General features: G+C 42.8%; 1 protein-coding gene across 1 annotated transcript in view; it reads right to left on the bottom strand.

Moving 5' to 3' along the window:
• The window catches only part of il1rapl2 (interleukin 1 receptor accessory protein-like 2), a 336,038-nt gene extending 315,713 nt beyond the window's left edge, over positions 1-20,325 (bottom strand). The window contains exon 1 of the mRNA XM_073820745.1: positions 19,886-20,325. The gene's annotated coding sequence lies outside the window, so the exon portion shown is untranslated. The remainder of the gene's footprint in view (positions 1-19,885) is intronic.

Here is a 20,325-nt window from a genome sequence, read left to right as displayed (position 1 = left end):
GAATTATTAGACACATTTCACTGTCTTTTCAAATGCCTAGGTCTGTTTAATTTCCTTAATTATACAATTTCTCGCACTATTTTTAAACGTTTATTCAAGCAATAATATATAAATTATCTCATGTTTATGCTTGTTTAAAACCAGGGATTAAAAACGAATTCCAAGTAAAAATGCTATTTTTTCTTTACATTTCCAGACAGCGAAACAAAGGAAATTAAACATTACTCAATAAATTCAAGGCACTATAATTTCTTTATTCATTTGATACAACTATTATAGCTATACAATTAATATATATAAAATAATATTATTTTGTCATATTCGTGATTCCTGATTTTATATATGAAAACTTCGTTTTGTTTGTATAAGAAAAGTCGTTAACCTAGCCTATTAAGTTGATATATATATTCTTGATAATTTTAGAAGAAGTTAAAAGTCAAGAAAAAAGGAATTAGCTTGTATATATTTATGGCTATAGGCTAATCTTTTTCTTAACTTTCATTACACTGTAGATCGAAATAAAATAATTCTTGATCATATTTAACATCGGAGAATCACTGACATAATTTAGAGCAGCTACTTCGACAATGAAGCTATTTCAATCTGTATAAAGGAAAGACAAACTAAATCACAACAAGAACAATCTGTATTTTTCTTGTAATCAAGAACATTTCTTTTGACAAAATACCTGATTAATGCCGAATGATGTTTGACAGTGAACGCATCTCCACCGCATAGAGCCACATATAATCACTGCTGTCAGTCACAAATATTAATCATGCGGTTCAGGAAGCGGGTCCGAGTTGCGGGCGGGTTAGTTGAAAATGTCGGTCGGGTTCGGGTTGTTTATACATTGACCCGCGCATCACTGATATGTACACATCACTTTAATGAATCAGGTTAAAAATAATATCCGGCTCCAGCTGCTTTTCCTTACTGTAACAATCAGAATAGCCAGTGGAAGACATCGACTCATACAGGACCCAAGTACCACTAATCAAACCTCACCAGAGAGTGTGGCATTACTGTATATTAGCTGCACACCAGCTAATGAAGATCTTCAGGAGCTCTTGATAATTACAGGAACAGGACTAGACAGCCCAGGTGTATAGCAGGAACATGTTGGGGGTCATTCTTGCATGTATGTATGCAGGGTACACCCCCCCCCCCCATATTACTTCTGTGATTAGTTAGTGATCGTATGTCAGTATTGTAATTTTGCAATATTTGCCTGTGCACCTTGCACATTACATGTGCTTCTCAGCTGTTCCATGTAAAAAAAAAAATACTAGTAAAAACATTCACAAGTTTTAACTGTCTTCTTTTTTACTATTTTGAGTTTGTATCAATATTTATTGATTATTAAATGTGACCCTGGACCACAAAACCAGTCTTAAGTCGCTGGGGTATGTTTGTAGCAATAGCCAAAAATACATTGCATGGGTCAAAATTATTGATTTTTCTTTTATGCCAAAAATCATTAGTAAATTAAGTAAAGATCATGTTCCATGAAGATTTTTTGTAAAATTCCTACTGTAAATGTATCAAAATGTAATTTTTGATTAGTAATATGCATTGCTAAGAACTTAATTTGGACAACTTTAAAGGTGATTTTCTCAGGATTTTGATTTTTTTGCACCCTCAGATTCCAGATTTTCAAATAGATGTATCTCGGCCAAATGTTGTCCTATCCTAACAAACCATACATCAATAGAAAGCTTATTTACTGAGCTTTCATATTATATATAAATCTCAGTTTTGTAAAATTTAACCTTATGACTGGTTTTGTGGTCCAGGGTCACAAATATGTTGAAGAATAAATGATTTCATCAAGAACATTAAAGTAAAGAAACTATCAGTATCTTATCATTTTTAAAAATACTTAACTGGTCCTGTTGTTTTTTCTGGTCTTTGTTAGTTTGCCAGCTGCATGAGGGACAGGTGATAATGGAAGTGGAATGTGGCGTATCAGTGCTATTAGCAGAAGTAAAGGCACAATAAGCTATCAGACAGTATTGTGTGAATTATATGAAATGTGTGAATTCCGTAGAATGGGTGAATTATTTAAAATGTTTACATTTGATTAGGATTCATTATTTATATTATTTAGCATAGAAAATAATCAGTGTTTTTTTTTCTATCTCAGAATGCCATCAGCCAGGAAAGACCATCTCATCTCACTGCTGTCATCTAAAATGGGAACAGTGACTTTGAGTTGGACTCTGATACAAGTATGAAAGTTTTACATGCAAGTGATCAAAGTTGATCAAAAAGCTTATATTTTTATAATAAAGTCTTTTTTTCATGAAATTATGACTTATTGTATCATTATTGTGTGATTATTAATGTATATGTTCATATAGGCCACTGATGTAAGGTTACAAAAGCATTACACCCTGCAAATGAACCTTTAGATTTCCTCTACATTTGTTCAGATAATGAGTAAAAACACTACAATTCTACTACCCAAGAGCCCAATGTTGCAATATTACAACATTTCCCTAAAAAACTTACTAAAATGTCAAAAATGTCAAAACACACTCCTGCATTAGACGCCTCCTACAACAACATTTTAAATGTGAAATATATATTTTTTTTACATTTGGGTCTTTGGTCATGACATGACACCCTTGCCTAAAAATATGAGTTTATGATGTTCGTCATTAACAGATTACACTAACATTAGGTTACTTAGGCTATAGGCTAATCCTAAACAAATAAGTTTTCAAAAGCATCCCCCCTCTGCTTTTTTCACAAATCGCACCCTGTATGTATTTATGTATGTATGTATTTATTTAATACTTATTGTTCAACAACTGCATATATCAAAAGTGACTTTGTGAAGACTTTTACAGTGTTACAAAAGATTTTTAATTAATATAAATGCTGTCCTTTCTATTCATCTGTGAGTCTTGAAAAATAAAATGTATGACAGTTTACATAAAAATATTGGGCAGCAAAACTGTTTTTAACAGTGATAATAATGAGAACGTCTAGGTTACGAAGGTAACCCACGTTCCCTGAAGGAGGGAACGGAGACGTTACATGGGATCTCGCTTGAGAGACCGATCATCTCTGAGCCTTATATCAAAAGGCCAATTGCAAATTGGCGAGTGGACGTGCGCGGCGGCCACACCCCCGTACATACGGGTATATAAGATGGCCGCGCGCATCACTCAGTTAGGCTTTTGCTGAAGAGCCGATCGAGCCGGCGTCAGCGCGACGCCAGGGGCGTGGCAGGGGAATGTAACGTCTCCGTTCCCTCCTTCAGGGAACGTGGGTTACCTTCGTAACCTAGACGTTCCCCTTCAGTCGAATCACTTCGACGTTACATGGGAACTAGCCCTATGGAAAAGGCCACGACCCTGACGCCGCGTTACGCAACAACTTCACGTGCTGACAAGTATACGTGCCGGGAGGCGAAGTGTAACGTAACCTTCCCAACGCCCTGAGGCCCAATAAGGGGGCCCTTCCAGGGATGCCAGTTGTACTGAAGCATGGGTTGGGGGGGGGGGGAGCACATGAAATTTTTACATGTGGAAATGAGAATAATTCAATATATCCATAAAGGTTTTTAGGGATACACAAGGGAAACAGCGGTCTCCTCCGCTGGAATAATAAAAAACTAAGCCACAACCTGCAGGGCGAAGGAGACCCGGGCAGGATCACAGTCAGGGACTACTCCGCATCTAGGCCGGACTGCGGGGCGCGGAGGACCCAGGGTTCGCCGGAGGGAACATTCTGGGAAATAGCGCACGGATCCACGTGGGAATGGCGCAGCAAGCCGACACCAGCCATCCTCCCGCTCGCCTAAGTCTTATATCAAGACACGGGAGGATACGGCCTCTACGCGGAGGTTGTAAAACCTAGCAAAGGTGTTGGGTGTCGCCCAGCCCGCAGCTCTACAGATGTCCGCTAGTGAGGCGCCATGAGCCAACGCGTAGGATGAGGCAACACTCCTAGTGGAGTGGGCATGAACACCTAAGGGGCATGGCTCTCCCTGGTATAAGTAAGATAGGGAGATGGCTTCTACCACCCAATGGGCCAACCTCTGTTTGGAGACAGCATTCCCTTTCTGCTGACCTCCGAAGCAGACAAAGAGCTGCTCAGTGCGCCTGAAGTGCCGAGTACGGTCTACGTAAGTACGCAGAGCATGAACGGGGCAGAGCAGCGCAGAAGCTGGGTCTGCCTTCTCCGGGGGCAGAGCTTGCAGGTTCACCACCTGATCGCAGAAGGGCGTGGTGGGAACCTTGGGCACATAACCGGGCCGGGGTCTCAAGGTGACGTGAGAATCTCCGGGCCCGAACTCAAGGCACGTTTCGTTGACAGAGAAAGCTTGTAGGTCCCCTACCCTCTTGATGGAGGCCAGTGCAGTCAGGAGCACTGTCTTAAGAGACAGAAATTTTAGCTCAACTGAGGCAAGTGGCTCGAATGGGGCGTCCCGTAGGCCACGGAGGGCGACGGAGAGATCCCAAGAGGGTATGAGGTGCGGTCTGGTAGGATTAAGTCTCCTGGCACCTCTAAGGAACCTCACGACCAGTGGGTGCTTACCTAGGGATGCTCCATCAACTGCGTCATGATACGCCGCAATAGCAGCGACGTAGACTTTGAGAGTCGAAGGGGACAGCCTGCGCTCCAACCTCTCTTGCAGGAAGGAAAGCACTACTGCAATCGTGCATCTCTGGGGGTCCTCATCTCGAGAGGAGCACCAGTCAACGAACAGACCCCACCTCAGAGCATAAGCCTGCCTCGTAGAGGGGGCTCGGGACTGAATGATGGTGTTTCTCACGGCCTGGGGAAGGCCGGCGAGGTCTGACGCGTCCCGTCCAGGAGCCAAACATGAAGGTTCCACAGGTCGGGACGCGGGTGCCAAATCGTGCCCATCCCCTGAGAAAGAAGATCTTTCCTCAAGGGGATTTTCCAGGGAGGGGCTGCCGCGAGGGAAATGAGTTCTGGAAACCAGGTCCGGGTGGGCCAATAAGGCGCGACCAGCAAGACCTTCTCCTCGTCCTCCCGGATCTTGCACAGGGTCTGTGCAAGGAGGCTCACTGGGGGAAAGGCGTACTTGGGCCCCGGAGGCCAGCTGTGTGCCAGGGCGTCTCTGCCGAGGGGAGCCTGGGTCAGAGAGAAAAAGAGCTGGCAGTGGGAGGTTTCGGGGGAGGTGAACAGATCTATCTGAGCCTGGCCGAATCGACTCCAAATCAGCTGGACTGTCTCGGGGTGGAGCCGCCATTCTCCAGGGTGGGTGGACTGCCGTGAGAGCTGATCCGCTGCACAGTTGAGTTCCCCTGGAATGTGAATGGCACGCAGCGATTTCAGCCACGTTTGACTCCAAAGGAGCAGACGGCGGGCGAGTTGTGACATGCGAGGTGAGCGAAGGCCGCCCTGGCGGTTAATATACGCCACAGTCGCGGTGCTGTCGGTGTAAACAAGCACGTGCCCCTGACGCAGCGTCGATCGGAAGCGACGAAGGGCCAGAAGCACGGTCAACAACTCGAGGCAATTGATATGCCACTGCAGCTGAGGTCCTCTCGATCGTGTAACCAGCGCTGAAGCGGTCTCATATGAAGCAAGCCCAGCGGCGTGACCGCGGCCGCCATATGCCCCAGGAGCCTCTGAAAGGTTTTGAGAGGGACCGCTGACTTGTGTCTGAATAAGTCCAGACATCTCAGCACCGACTGCGCACGCTCGTTTGAGAGGCGGGCTGTCATATTGATCGAGTCCAGCTCCACGCCGAGAAAAGAGATCCTCTGCACTGGGGAGAGTTTGCTCTTTTCTCAGTTGACCTGAAGGCCCAGATGGCTGAGGTGCCGGAGCACCAGGTCCCTCTGCTCGCACAGCAGATCTCGCGAGTGAGCTACCAGGAGCCAGTCGTCGAGATAGTTGAGAATGCGAAGCCCCGACTGCCAAAGAGGGGTCAGGGCGGCTTCCACAACCTTGGTGAAGACGCGGGGAGAGAGGGTCAGGCCAAATGGGAGAACCTTGTACTGATACGCTCGACCTTCGAAGGCAAACCGAAGAAAGGGTCTGTGACGAGGAAGGATCGAGACGTGAAAGTACGCGTCCTTCAGGTCGATGGCTGCAAACCAATCCTGGGGACGAATGCAGGTTAGCATGCGTCTCGTCATGAGCATCTTGAACGGCAGCCTGAGAAGGGACCGATTCAGAGCTCTGAGGTCCAGGATGGGTCTTAACCCACCGCTCTTTTTGGGCACGATGAAGTAGGGACTGTAGAACCCTGACTTCATCTCGGCTGGAGGGACTGGCTCGATTGCGTCCTTCGCCAGTAGGACTGCAACCTCCGCACGCAGGACAGTGGCATGCGTGTCCGAATGGACAGTAGTAAAGTGGACACCTCTGTACCTGGGCGGACGCCTGGCGAATTGAATCGCATAGCCGAGACGTACCGTCCGTATCAACCACCGCGAGGGGTTGGGGAGCTGAAGCCACGCCTTCAACCGGCTCGCTAACGGTATCAAGGGAACGTTGACCGACGTGACCGCGGTGGGGCAGCCTAAGGGGGCGGGGGGAAGGGGACTGACCCCAGAGAACGCTGAGTTCTGGGGGAGAGTCTGGCTGCGAGAAGCAGCGCTTACCTTCTTCCCTGGATCCCGCGCTGGCGATGCCGGGCTCCGAGTCCGATGTCGAGGAGTGTAAGTTCTGCTCGAGAGGGGAACTCGGGGGCGAGGCCCCAGAGGTGAGGAAATTTGCTCTTTCTGTGAAAATGTGGGTACCGCCGACCCGTAGGCCGGCGGCGATGTTAAATTCTGTGTGCACAGAAGCTCCCGGCCCTCCACCAGGAGTGGGGAAGTTGATGTCACTGTCCCCCGAAGAGCAATCTCCACCACCTCTGGGTTGCCCGCATCAGGGACGCCTCGCAGATTTCTTGCGGGGGGTTTTCTTGGCCGGTCCCTGAGAGGCGGGCGGCGCCGCTCTCCTGCGGCCGGCTCTGCGCCGGGTAGCCATCCCGGCTTCGTGACCCTCGGCGGGAGCTGGAGTTGACCTACTGGCCGCAGGGGGGCGCCCTCGGCGACGGGCAGGCGGAGGCGGGGCCACCGGCGGCGGGATGTTGACTTCGCGGCGGGGCAGGATATGTTTGATGGCCTCCGTCTGCTTCTGGACTGCCGAGAATTGCTGGGCGAAATCCTCGATAGTGTCGCCGAACAGGCCGCTGTGGGAGATGGGGGCGTCGAGAAAGCGAGCTTTGTCGGCGTCCGCCATCTGAGCCAGATTGAGCCACAAGTGTCGCTCCTGGACCACGGCCGTGGACATCACCTGACCAAGAGACCGCGCCGTGACCTTCGTCGCTCGAAGGGCGAAGTCGGTGGCGGCGCGGAGTTCCTGCATCACTTCTTGATCAGGACCACCCTCGTCCAGCTGTTTCAGCGCCTGCGCCTGGTAGACCTGTAAGGTGGCCATAGCGTGGAGGGCAGAGGCAGCCTGTCCAGCAGCGCGGTAGACGCGGCCCGCAAGGGCGGACGAGCGCTCACACGCTTTGGAGGGTAGATGCGGTCGGTCCCGCCAGGTGGTGGCGCCACGTGGGCACAGATGCACCGCGACAGCGCGCTCCACCTGGGGAACCGACTCGTATCCCCGGGCTGCCCCGCCATCGAGGGTGGCGAGGGGGGAGGAGCTGGGGCGGAGACGCGATGAAAACGGCGCCCACCAGGTTTTGACCAGCTCCTCATGCACCTCCGGAAAGAATGGAACGGAGGGAGGGCGCGGCGGAACCGCAGGCGCCCCCCTCAGGAACCAGTCGCCAAGCCTAGAGGGATCGGCAGGAGGTAGATCTGACACCTCGAGGCCGATCCCCCTGGCGGCACGGAGGAGCATAGCCGACAGCTCAGCGTCCATGTCAGCCGGAGCAGCAACCACGGGAGGGCGCTGGCCCGGCGAGATATCCGCCTCGCCGTCAGACTCACCCTCTGACGCAGCGACAGACATCTCTTCCTCTGGTGGAGCGCCAAAGGAGATGCTCGGCCCGGATACCGGGGAAGCATACTGCTCTGGCCACTCAACGGGGCCACGCTGGGGTGCAGACGGCCGCGGGGCTTTGGTAGCCGGCGGCGCGTTCTGCACCGTAACCTTTAAATCCCCCCTTTGCCTCGCCACGGCGGCCGAAAAACACTGACGGCTTAACGACGGGCCGCGGGGCGCAGAGGGGAGCCGTCTCGCAAAAGAGCGGCGGTTTTTCAGCGTGACCATGGTCATGCACTCACAATGCTCGCATGAACCATCTGTGAACGCTGCCTCAGCATGCTCTAAGCCCAGGCATGTGAGGCAGCGTTCATGTCCGTCCTCAGAGGTGAGGAAACTGCCACATCCAGTAGCGCACGGCCGGAATACCATCCTGAAAAGGACGCTTCACGGCCGTGAGAAATTACTCTTATAGATCCTGGTCTGCCCAGGGAGGAACCGCGGCACTCTGTGCACTGCTGGGGCTGCTCGCTGGAGCGCAGGAGGCTTTTAATGGCCGTGAAAACAGCCGCCCGCAGGATACCGCTGACGGCTGCCAAAGACACTCTTTTAGTCAATCTCTTTTAGATGGCAGCACGTCAGCGGAGAAGAGCTCAGGAACGTTGTCTTTTCTTCAATTGAAGTTTGTAGAGGCTCGAGCAGAAAGGCTCTGAAAGCAAAAGTCTAACTGAGTGATGCGCGCGGCCATCTTATATACCCGTATGTACGGGGGTGTGGCCGCCGCGCACGTCCACTCGCCAATTTGCAATTGGCCTTTTGATATAAGGCTCAGAGATGATCGGTCTCTCAAGCGAGATCCCATGTAACGTCGAAGTGATTCGACTGAAGGGGAACTGTTTTTTGAGCAGCAAATCAGCGAATTAGAATGATTGTCATTAGTCTTTCAGATTGGTCAGCTGACAAAACTCAGGTCCTCTTGAATTGTTCCTGTACTGTTCAGGTGAATTTATTAGCTGGTGGACTGAGGTAAAAGGAGGTGGTGGTCATCTCATACCCAACCACATATTATCATGTTTTGTGTGAAGGTCACAACAGCTTCCAGTTCTTTAGGGATAAATGAAACTTATATGAACTTCTCATACAGGTTTACTGGTGGACCTTAGATAAGGTGATGTAATTCTGGTGTACGCAAAACTAAACATACAATTTACATTAATATTATGAAATACTGTGAACAATAGTTTTGCATTGCCTATTTTTGTGGCCTCTTTATTTTCAATACATGCATACAATTTTGCATGCATACAACTTTATTCAACCCTACCTAACTTTCAAAGTACTAAATCTGAAACCAGGTGCTTTGATTTACTAAAGTCTTCTCTGATCCTCCGAAGCACTAATTTTACCTCACGACAGAAGCAAATGAGCTGTAAAGTGTGCTCAAGACCACAGTGATTCCTCTGTTACAGTGTCTGTTCAGCCAAGAGGAAATGAGAGATGAAAAGTCTGCACATGGAAACGTGAACCCGCTGCACATTCACATGCGGCACACAAACACTTTCGGCCATTCTCTTATTCCTATTTGGTTGATGTTTAGGGGGAGGTGAGAACTGTAGGACTGTAAGACGCCTGTGATTTGCAGCCTCCGTCTGACAACTTGTTTAATCCTGCCAAGTTACATGCTTCACTCAAAGAAAGGAATAGTTCATCATTTACTCACCCTCATGTCACTGTTTTTCTTCTGTAGAACAACAAAAGATCACTTAATGAATATCCGGTTTGGTAAATTCAATACGATGTCAGTAAATAGCGATTGGGATGATCTGTCAGTTGCCTGTGTGTTTTCTGTGTTTGCCTGATGGTTTTGTGTTCCAGTTGAGTTTGGTCACAAACAAGCCAATATGTAGAGTGACTGTACAGGACAACTGTGTCAGCAGTCATTAGGCTACTGTCCTGTGCATCCGCCAGGGTTTCACACTCCAGTCCAATAGGTGGCAGAAATGCCTTTTTTTTTTTTGCCAACCTTTAAAATGTCAGAATAAAGTGGTGGCACAGAGAAGAGCAAATTACAGAAATGACATCAGCGCAGGGTAAAGTTAGTTCCGCTACAGGTCTGCACTTATTACATTGATATGCCCTATGTCTAAAATAATGCTTCTTACCTTTTCTGTTTTGTCTGTTTTCCAAGTTGTTGTTATATATTCAACAAACAAACAACATTTTACTTGTTTGTAATTTATATGGCCACTCAGACCGTTGACTGCTCAAAATAATATGCTCAACATATAGTGCCGACTGGTTTCTGTTCTCCATCTCCAGTATATTTGAGCGTATTATCTCAATTTACTTTACTTACAATTTACTTTTATTTCCCTCAAATCAGTAAATCATGATAAATTATGCAAATTTTATTACAAATTTTTCCATTAATAAATTAAACAATTTTAAATCTGGTTGATGCATGAACAACAACGTAATCCCGATCCAATAGGAATAAAGCCATTAATCGGAGTCATCTCTTGTTTAATATGTATTATAATATTATAATATGTATTTTACAGGGCATTTTTACATTTTAATAATGCAAACGAGAGCAAGTAGAAAATACAATATTACTTTAATCTATATTAAAGGAGAAGTCCGGTGTGATATTGACCTAAAGTGTATTGAATCATGATACCGAGTGTGAACGTACCTTGCATATCTCATCTCGGTTTGTGTCCTGCAGTCCGAAATCTGGGGTCAGTTAGCCGATGCTCACAACAGGTTGTCAATGAGAGTCAACAGGGCATCGGAGTAGCCATGAAAATAAATCACTGTTTTATGCCATTTACGAGGCACAAAGTAGCTCCACACTTCATTGGTAGACTTTCAAGGGCCCTGACATTTAAAACGAGACATTGAGAACTCAGAAAAAGCACCGGTAGTTTATTTACGAGAAGATTTATACAGACAGTAACTGCAAGAAATTTAGCGGTCGCCGCCATCTTGAATTTAGTCACGCTAAGTCGAGTGACGAGCAGGAAGGAACTTATCAGGTTATCAACTTATCAGGTTGTAGTTTCCTTCGTGCTACTTCGATGCCCTGTTGACTCTCATTGACAACCTGTTGTGAGCATCGGCTAACTGACCCCAGATTTCGGACTGCAGGACACAAACCCAGATGAGATATACAATGTACGTTCACACTCGGTATCATGATTCAATACACTTTAGGTCAAAATCACACCGGACTTCTCCTTTAATCTTCAATTTGTTATTTATCAGTTTAGATAGTTTATTAATGCTTGACAAACCAGCAGAAGACACTAACCTGCTTTAAACTCCAGTGGCGCAGATGAGGAACGCTGAAACACTGTGTGACAATATGCCCCGCTGTTATTAAACTATGCTATTCTATGACATTAGTGATGCAGTTTACACTATTTACTTCTAAGGATTTTGATAAGAAACCACAAGAAACAGGTGAATAAAGGCTGACAATCAATGTTTAATGTTCAGATGTTATTATTTCAAGAAATGTAAAGCATTTTGGCTGGTTTATGTGTGTGGTGTTCTATGGGAGCTGTGTGTGTTTTTCTGAATGTCTAAATGTGTTTCATCTGTTTGTCCACATTGTTTTGAACTACTGTACAGCTGTGTGTTGAGATCAGGGCCGTTCAAAGCATTGTTGCATTGAACAGCAAAATACAGTTCATTGACAAACTCCAAAATTAGATTATTTTTATGTAAAAAAAAAAAAACGTCATTACTTCATTTAAAAAAGTTAACACATGTATTTTACTGACAGAATATTTTAGTTTGTTGTGTATTTTTTTCATTCGATCAGATAACATTTGAAGCTGTCATATGGTCGTGTTACAACGTGCCCCTCAGATGTTACAATGTACCCCACCTACGGGGCATGTTGTCACGTTTCACTTCCTTTCTTTCGAGGTAAATAACGAAAAACGTTTACACTGTAAATATGAAACAAAGCGATATATTTCTACCAGACAAGTGTGAAAATAATGTGGATAAAAATTGTACTCTGAACCCCACGTGGATTTACATAAACCGCGAAATTCAAAAAGTGTTAGGTTGTGCCCCGCGCTCCCCTACTGCCAGGGCATGGTGCCGAAGACACACACCGAGTTTCGTAATAATATGTCAGTGCATTCATAAAATAGAGCATTTTATGTCAAAATTCAAAATGGCTTACATGGGGAAATTGGTTATGGATATAGTTCGACTTGGCATGTTCCTCCAAATCCAACGAGACCAGTTTCGTGATTTTTGGCCAAACCATTGGGAAGTTATAAGCGAAAATAGCCATTTTTTGTATCTCCTGACCAATAGGTGACACTGCGCCAAAACACTGCAGGTAGCCTCAGGTCATGCTTGTTATAACACACAGCAAGTTTGGTCTCAATATGACAAACCGTTGCGGAGATATAGCCTCACATCCATTTTTGGTTGCTTTTCATGGAATTTGTTCACACATTATTCAAGAACAGCTTGCCAGAAAATCTTGAATTTCATGGGGGTTTTTTTGCCAGCATGGTTTGAAGAAGATCTGAGCTGATTTTGGTGAAAATCAGACAAACCGTCTAGGACGAGTTCAAAAAAGTAGGATTTTCAAACAATTAAAAATAGAAAGAGAAAAAAAAAACGAAACCGTACGATTTTGTAATTTTGGTGTTCATACAACTCAGCATAAGTCAAGGATTCAGAGAAAAATAGAATTTTGTGCCTTACAGTTCAAAAGTTATTAACAAAAAGAAAGTGAAATTTTGGACAAGTGGTGGCGCTAGAGAGTTTGAGTTAGAGACTCCAAATTGGCTATGGTGACATTTCAGACTGTCCTCTATCAGTGTGCCAAATTATACAACTTTCCCGCAAGCGGTTCTATGGGCCATAGACACAAAAGCAGAAGAAGAAGAAGAAGAAGAAGAAGAATGCTAATGGATACAATAGGCGATACAATAATAATAATAATAATAATAATAATAATACAAACAATAATAATAAAAACAATAATCGCTCAAAAATTTCACATGAACAGTCATAATGCACAGCCAGCACCAAACAGACAGAATGGCAAAACTCAAAACTAAATTAATTATATAGTGCCAACATTCAGAAATAAACAAACATATTATTGTGATGACCTGAAGCTGACACAAAAAAAAAAGTTAGTTGTGAACTGTTTGTTCAGTTTGAGCATTTTCATAGTATCTATTTTTTTTAATAATAGACTTTGATTTCCGAACTTACTCTTGTTATATATGGCTGCTGCTGTCATTTACCCTGCAAGCACCAATCCGGAAGCCAGAAACACGGAAGTGTGAAAAAGGCTAATTGGAGGGCCACAATTATACTATGTGACCTATTTATTGCATGGAGTCTGCTTGGATTCACAGCCCTAATATTCATTGATTCACTTAAGAAATGAAAACAGTTTGTATTTTCTCATGTCAAAACTGTTGTACAGCCACTGCCTGTTTTTCATGCTCTTATGAAGAGAAAAAATAAAAAGTGTAATTGTCCAAATCAGTAATTGTGAGAATTACTGTAAATAAATCGATGAACATAAAGATGTTTGGAGTAAGTTTAACACTAAAATACTGTTCAGGATTTCTACTTTAAAATGTTGTGTTTGATTCAGTGTGTTACTTGTCATTCCTTTGTAACTGATTGTGAAGTTGACTGCTCTAAAGTTAAATACAAGTTATATAAAAAATAAGAAAAGTGTTGACAGCTATGCACTTTCAATAGAAGTCTATGGAGAAAAGCATATAACTGACTATGCCGTATGGAGCTAGAGTAGCATGTGTCTCATCAATAGATCATGTCGATCTATAATACATGCGCACATATGGATCAGGGTGAGGTATTCTCTCCAAGAGACAAGTGAAGCAGCGCCTCCTCGTCTTGCTCAAAATTAAGGCGAGACACTGCAGGTGAATAGGGTAAAAAAATAACTAATAGTTATCACCTTACTCAGTTGATTGATTGATAATTGGAAAAAAAAATGTATTTCCAGTTTTCTAAAAGTTTAAATGTGCATATGATCATTATTTAATGAAATATGAGCTAATTTGCATACATTTCTAGTACAAAAATCTAAACACTGGATGAAGTCAGTTTCAAAATTCTTGTTTAATTTTTTTGACATATTAGAGTCAAATGTTTTTACAGAGGGAAACTCGGGTATCTCATTTCGTCACGACATAATTCAGAAAAAAACTTCAATCAAAAATCTAAAAATTTTATATGAACAAATCCCTCTGTAAAAACCTTCAGGACATAGAAAGGAATAAAACTGTAAAGTAAGGTGTGTGTAAGTGCTGCTGAAGTGGAGATTTGTGGCTCAGTGTAGGAGAAAAAACTAAAACTCATTTTGAGAAAACGGCATTTAAAAATATGCATTGTAATTGAAATCTACTGACACAAATAGATAAAGTGCGATAAAAGAAACACTTAAAGGTGTTTTTTTTTTTTTTTTGGTGTTTTCTTTCCACTAGTCTGAAAAAAAAAACACTTTATGAAAAAAACAAAAAGACCAAAATCCCAAACTTGATAGCGGCATTCTTGCCAGCAGTGTCTCCCTTTAAATTAACAATAAAAAAAATAAGACATCTTCAAGAATAGGCTTCAGAAGGAGTTTCTCTTTTCCCCTCCTGGGGCCTCATTTATAAAGACTTGCGTAGAAACCATCCTTGATTTTATCTAAGAACTTTTCTGATTTGATCGTAAGAGCGATTCAGAGAAAACGAACGTACCACGAAATCCATGCGTACGCCAGTCATTCGGTTATAAATCACAAATGATCGTGGAATTGTGTGCAGCTGAATGTTCCGCCGTCGAAACGCCCCTGCTTAATTAATTAACATATAAAATGAGCTCATTCCTAAAGCAAAAACTCTGTGACAATGGCAAGTAAAAAGGAGCGCAAGAAATCAAATTATAGTGAGGCTGAACTATCTGCAATACCAGGCATTACCACAAGGAAACGGTCGTACGCCAAGCTGGAATCTGACGTGGAGATAAGTACTTTTCCACGTCAAAGACGGTTTTTATAAACCTGTAGTACTTTGACGTGGATTTGATCGTACGAACACTCTAAGATCAAATCAGTGCGTAAGAAAGTTTTATAAATGAGGCCCCTGGTCTTGTTATAAGTGTCTACTGAGTGGGGAACAGCAAAATACAGCTGAAAAGTGCCAGCGTCAGCCTATGATTGTGTGATTGGTTGATAAACATGTGAACGCCATAAAGCACATCTCTCATGTTCACAAGCAGCAGTGAATTGAGCTGAATGTGTCAGAGTGACGCTCAGAGCAAACAATGCACAACGACACGGTCAACTAATAAACAGTCAATCGCTCGTTGAGAAATAAATCTATTAACATAGAAGGAGACACATTTGATCACTCATTGCTTTATAGTGTCACATCTGATCAGGACACAAAAAGAAGCTGAACGTTAATAAAAATAGCCAAATAACAGTCAACAGTAATAAAAGCTCAAATAAAAATGCTGTTCACTGTATTAAGTTACTAATGACTGGATTGTATTTATTTAATGGGAAATTAAAGTATTTTGTTCTTTGATGTTTAGAACGCTATTTTTAATGCATAAACATAAAAAATATAAATATATAGTACAGGCTATTATTTATATTTATAGTGGCCCACTGATGTGCATTTCTAATTTTCAAGTATATGTTGTAGTTATTCATCAGCATGACTCTATTTGTGACACTTCGCTGTGCCTCCTGACCTTCTTTATCTGTTCACATCGTCTCACATTCATAAAAGAGACCTCCTCTCAATATTTATACGCCTCTCGCTGGCTTCTTCTAACACTGCATAGGCCATTTAAATGCTAAGTAGCCTTGTCTCTTTCAGTCTATTTGATTATAGCCATGCGCCGCTCGGATGAGCATCCATCAAGACTGGATTTGCACTTGTGAAATTTAATTATAAATGTCCGCTCGCAAAATTCTTTCAAATAAATCTATTCAACTTCGGGTTACGGCTATTACGTTCAGTGGAGTACAGAAGGAGCATGTGGAAATACGGCAGCTCTCTGTGATTTATCTTTACACAAACCACTCTTTCTGCGATCCACAATGACGCCTCTAGTGTACGTCTCCGAGCTAAAGCGTGTCTTCCTAATGACGACTTCATTGGAGATATCATGTCGAGGAACGCGTGTGAATTGTCACCAGTTTACACAACAATAAAATTCAGCTGTGGAAACTCATTTCCACTCGCTGTTTCGTCCTGGCCGCCAGCTACAAAGAGCTCCATTGAAGACAGCAGATTAGAATTTCTTCCATGGCAAACATGAGTGCACTTTTTCCCTCTAAGAGGCCGAGGGAGTTGACGGTGATAAATGGCCGTGGCAGAGGCACCGCAGCACCCACGTGGGGATTGGCACTGTCATCTGTTTTCATTTGGACAGAGTTTCATGGCACTGTTGCATGCACAACGCCTGAAGATGCTCTCCTGCAAATGCAGAGGGTTCATTTGACTCACGCTTTTGTCCGTCTCTGGCTTTACGCGGTCAGATTCACCTCCGTACGTTCACTCTTTGGCAGTGTACCAATGAAGTGCCTCTGCAAAGCATCTTTTTCCGTAGAGGACCAGTTCATTGGAAAATGGACATTTTGTCAACCCTTACTAACCCTCATGTCATTCCAAACCCCTCATACTACCTTTATTGTGTGAGGAACTGACTGAAATGCAAGCTTTTTTTTCTGCAACAAAAAGATGACAGCATTTGGGGAGAAATGCTATTGTTTTAAGATTGACTGCATGTATACAGTGCTGTATTGTCCATTAACCATTTGTTACTTTCTAAAGCAACTATTTTAACAATACTACTTTAGTATATGTATACAGTGCCTTGCAAAAGTATTCATACCCTTTCATTTTTTTCACGTTTTGTTTTGTTGCAGTATTATGTTAAACTACTTTAAATTACTTTTTTCCCCACATCAATCTATATCTCATACACCATAAAGACAAAGCACAAAACAGGTTTGTAGCAACTTTGCAAAAAAAAAAAAAAAAAAAAAAGATCCCGTTGCATAAGTTCATTCATATTCATTTCTGGGACACTGGAAATGTATCTCAGGAGCATTCATATTGCTTCTAGATGTTCCTACACTTGGAGTGGAGTTAAACTGTGGCAAATTCATCTGAATGAGTCTGATTTAGAAAGACACACACCTCTCAGAAAAGGTCTAACAGCTGAAAATGCAGATCAGAGCAAAAAACAAGATAACTGCCTGTAGAGCTCAGTGACAGACTTGCGTTAAGGCGATGATCTAGAGAAGAGTTCAGAAACAATAATGGAAGACGATTGGAACAACTAGGACTCTGGAAAATGTCCAAGCTGACAGAGATGGAGAGGAGAAAAGGTGAGGCAAAGAATGGCAGATAATTGCCAAATGCAGATGTGCAAAGATGCTCACATCAGACCCAAAAACACTTGAGGCTGTAAAGCTGCTTCAACTATGGACTGAGTTACTTACTGAGAATACTTATGCAATCTACTTATTTCAGTGTTTTATTTTTAATACATTTGTAAAATTTGCAAATATGTTTTTTGCTTTGTCATTATTATGGTGTATGGAGTGTAAACTGATGTGGGGGAAAACACATTTAAAGCCGTTGAACATAATGCTGCAACAAAACAAAATGTGAAAAAATGAAGGGGTGTGAATACTTTTGCAAGGCACTGTATATACTGCTTTCCTCTAACATGAATTTTGTATTTCTTAATAAATGAAATAGAAAATTTTATTAGTATATTATCAGTAAAGTTCAAACTTTAGAAAAAAAGATTTAGTGTCAGTGCAAGAGTGCAATTAAAGAGAAATGACAGCGTGCACAGGCTACAGTAACTCTCTACTAATCCATCACGCATTTGCAGCCCAAATAATCAAGCACTGCTACTGTACATCAGAGAACACTCCATTAGCTGCTCTCACTTCAGTCTTCAGCAGCACGTACAATATTCAGTAAGTGCTAATTAAAACACAACATCATGCAGTGGAATAAACTCATTGGAGTCACTTTTCTGTGTTATACATCAAGCGTAGAGCCAAAGTGGTTTGTAGAGGTAGAACAGTCCAAACTCTAACACCTCTGCTGGATTTACAGTTTTTCTGAATGCTCAAGCGCTAATCGTGATTCTTGTAGCACAATTTCTAAAACTATTAATACGTATAGCAAAACCACTCACTGAGTTTGCAAAACTAAAAGCACAAACACTGCTTTGCACTCAATTTGCAATTTTGTAACACACACTTTGCAGAACTTTAAACACAACTCACTGCTTACACTCAATTACCAAATTTCCAACACACTCCTGGCAAAATTATACACATGTATGGCTATCATTAACACTATTTTGTGTTCTGACTTCGTCTTGGTTTTGATGAGTGTGAATAAACACCAATACTTGAAGTTTGGATCCTTGTATGTTTACATGACACTATGACAAAAGTATGACCTCAAATTGACATCTGTACACAGAGAAAGCAAAAGCCAGATGTGTTTTGTATTCATACCATCAGTGTGCAGTTGGCACATTGTGTGCTTAGTAGATGATGGCTTGTGTTTACTGTTTGATACCAAAACACCATTTTTACGAAGGTGTGAAGAGTTAATCTAGCTGTGTTCGCTTTTGCAAGAGAACTACAATGTTTTGGTAATTGGGTGAAAGGTTTTCTTATTTGTGTGTAGAGTTTTGCAAAAATAGCCAATAGTTACAAAAAATGTGCTTAAGCAATCAGAAAAAACTGTAAGTTTGTCACCTTTTAAGGAACATAGAAATAGATCTAGTGCTGCATCAAATGGTCAATCCACCAGAGAGATGCTTTCAAAACGCATTCGAGTCAGGCATGAAATATTGAAATCCAGAGCCACTATTTTAAACAACTAATGCATGCTAAAGGGTAAAGTAAGATACACACTGCGGAGTGTGTGTGTGTGTGTGTGTGTGTGTGTTTGTGTGTCGGGGGAAATACCCTCATACACACAAGATTCAAAAAGGCCTGCACATTTTATATAAACCCTACATTTATCGGTTTTTATTTGACTACAATTTGTCAACATGAAACTCTCTTATAAAGATGTAAAAATCTTCAACTATAAAGCTTCATCCATTACCTTCAACCAGTCATTGCCCAAAGATGTCCTCCTATAAGATATCAGCAACAGAGAAACTAAACTTGGGTAAACACCTACATAACCAAATAATATATATAAAAAAGAAACACATGATAAATAATTCACTTCTGTAGTGCAGAGGAACACTTGTTGCCATTGAATATCTCCAGATGTTTGACACTGATGCAGTCTGGGCATGTCTGATCTCATATATGTGACTGACTTCAACTTATAAGAGCATAAACAAACATCCAATTTATCTTTAAATGTGCAATAGTTTCCATGATCTACTATAAGATAAATACAATTGTTCCCTCAATAATTGTACGTAGCTTTCAGCTTTTTTTTTTTATTATTATTATTATTTGGGCTACAGATACAGCTAAAACCAAGTCGCTACTGGTTTACTGTATAACAAAGTAATAAGTATTCCCACAAGTTTAAATGGCATATATGGAATCACACTGCCAAACATATTGTTGGGTTAAAGCAAGCTGAGATCAGGCAGTAATAACCCTGAAGGGTAACAACTGCACATTTACACTTTTTACAGTGCAACAGCAAAACCATACAAGTACCATCTTTTGGTGGTTACCATGGTGACTTTTATAATGGTCAACCTGTCCCTCATCGGCTTTTCTCAAGTATTCCACACTGTAATATGTACATCTTCAGACAAGCATTAATAGCTGTGCATTTAACAGAACAGTCCGGGTAAAGTTGAGCTAACTCGTGAGGTTAACGAGAAATAATCATGACATATAATCAACCACAGGAGAGACAGAATATAGTCAACTTACTGGATGGTGCTGAAGTGGACCTTCGCACGTCAGATGAACGGATGATCTTTGCGATGTATTTCCACAAGTTCAAATCAGATGCACTTCATGAAGATGGTGGTTTAATGTGAGCAGAACCGCAGAGCATCTGAAGCGAGATGAACTGAGGTGAACAGTAAATATCGAGCCGATGTCAATCAGTGTAACGATGCAGTTTGTCAGAAGTCGCCAAAGTTATTTGTGCTGATCGTCATATATCATCTGCTCGAGCTGTTAGTTTGGACATCCACAGAGAACTTCCATCCTATCAGCTTTTTCTTAGCCGCACCTGCAGGAGATCTGCTCTGCTGCGTTACCTCTGGAAAGTGAATAGAGTCCGCTGGAAGCGCCTCGCGCGTAATTCAGGGAGCAGATGACAGATGGAGAGTTCAGTCTTATCACACATGCACTTACAGAGCTTT

This window comes from Garra rufa, chromosome 16, assembly GCF_049309525.1.
Source record: "Garra rufa chromosome 16, GarRuf1.0, whole genome shotgun sequence".
Classification (NCBI taxonomy): Eukaryota; Metazoa; Chordata; class Actinopteri; order Cypriniformes; family Cyprinidae; genus Garra; species Garra rufa.
The sequence above is the reverse complement of the archived record's forward strand: the minus strand, read 5'-3'. Positions and strand labels throughout refer to the sequence as shown.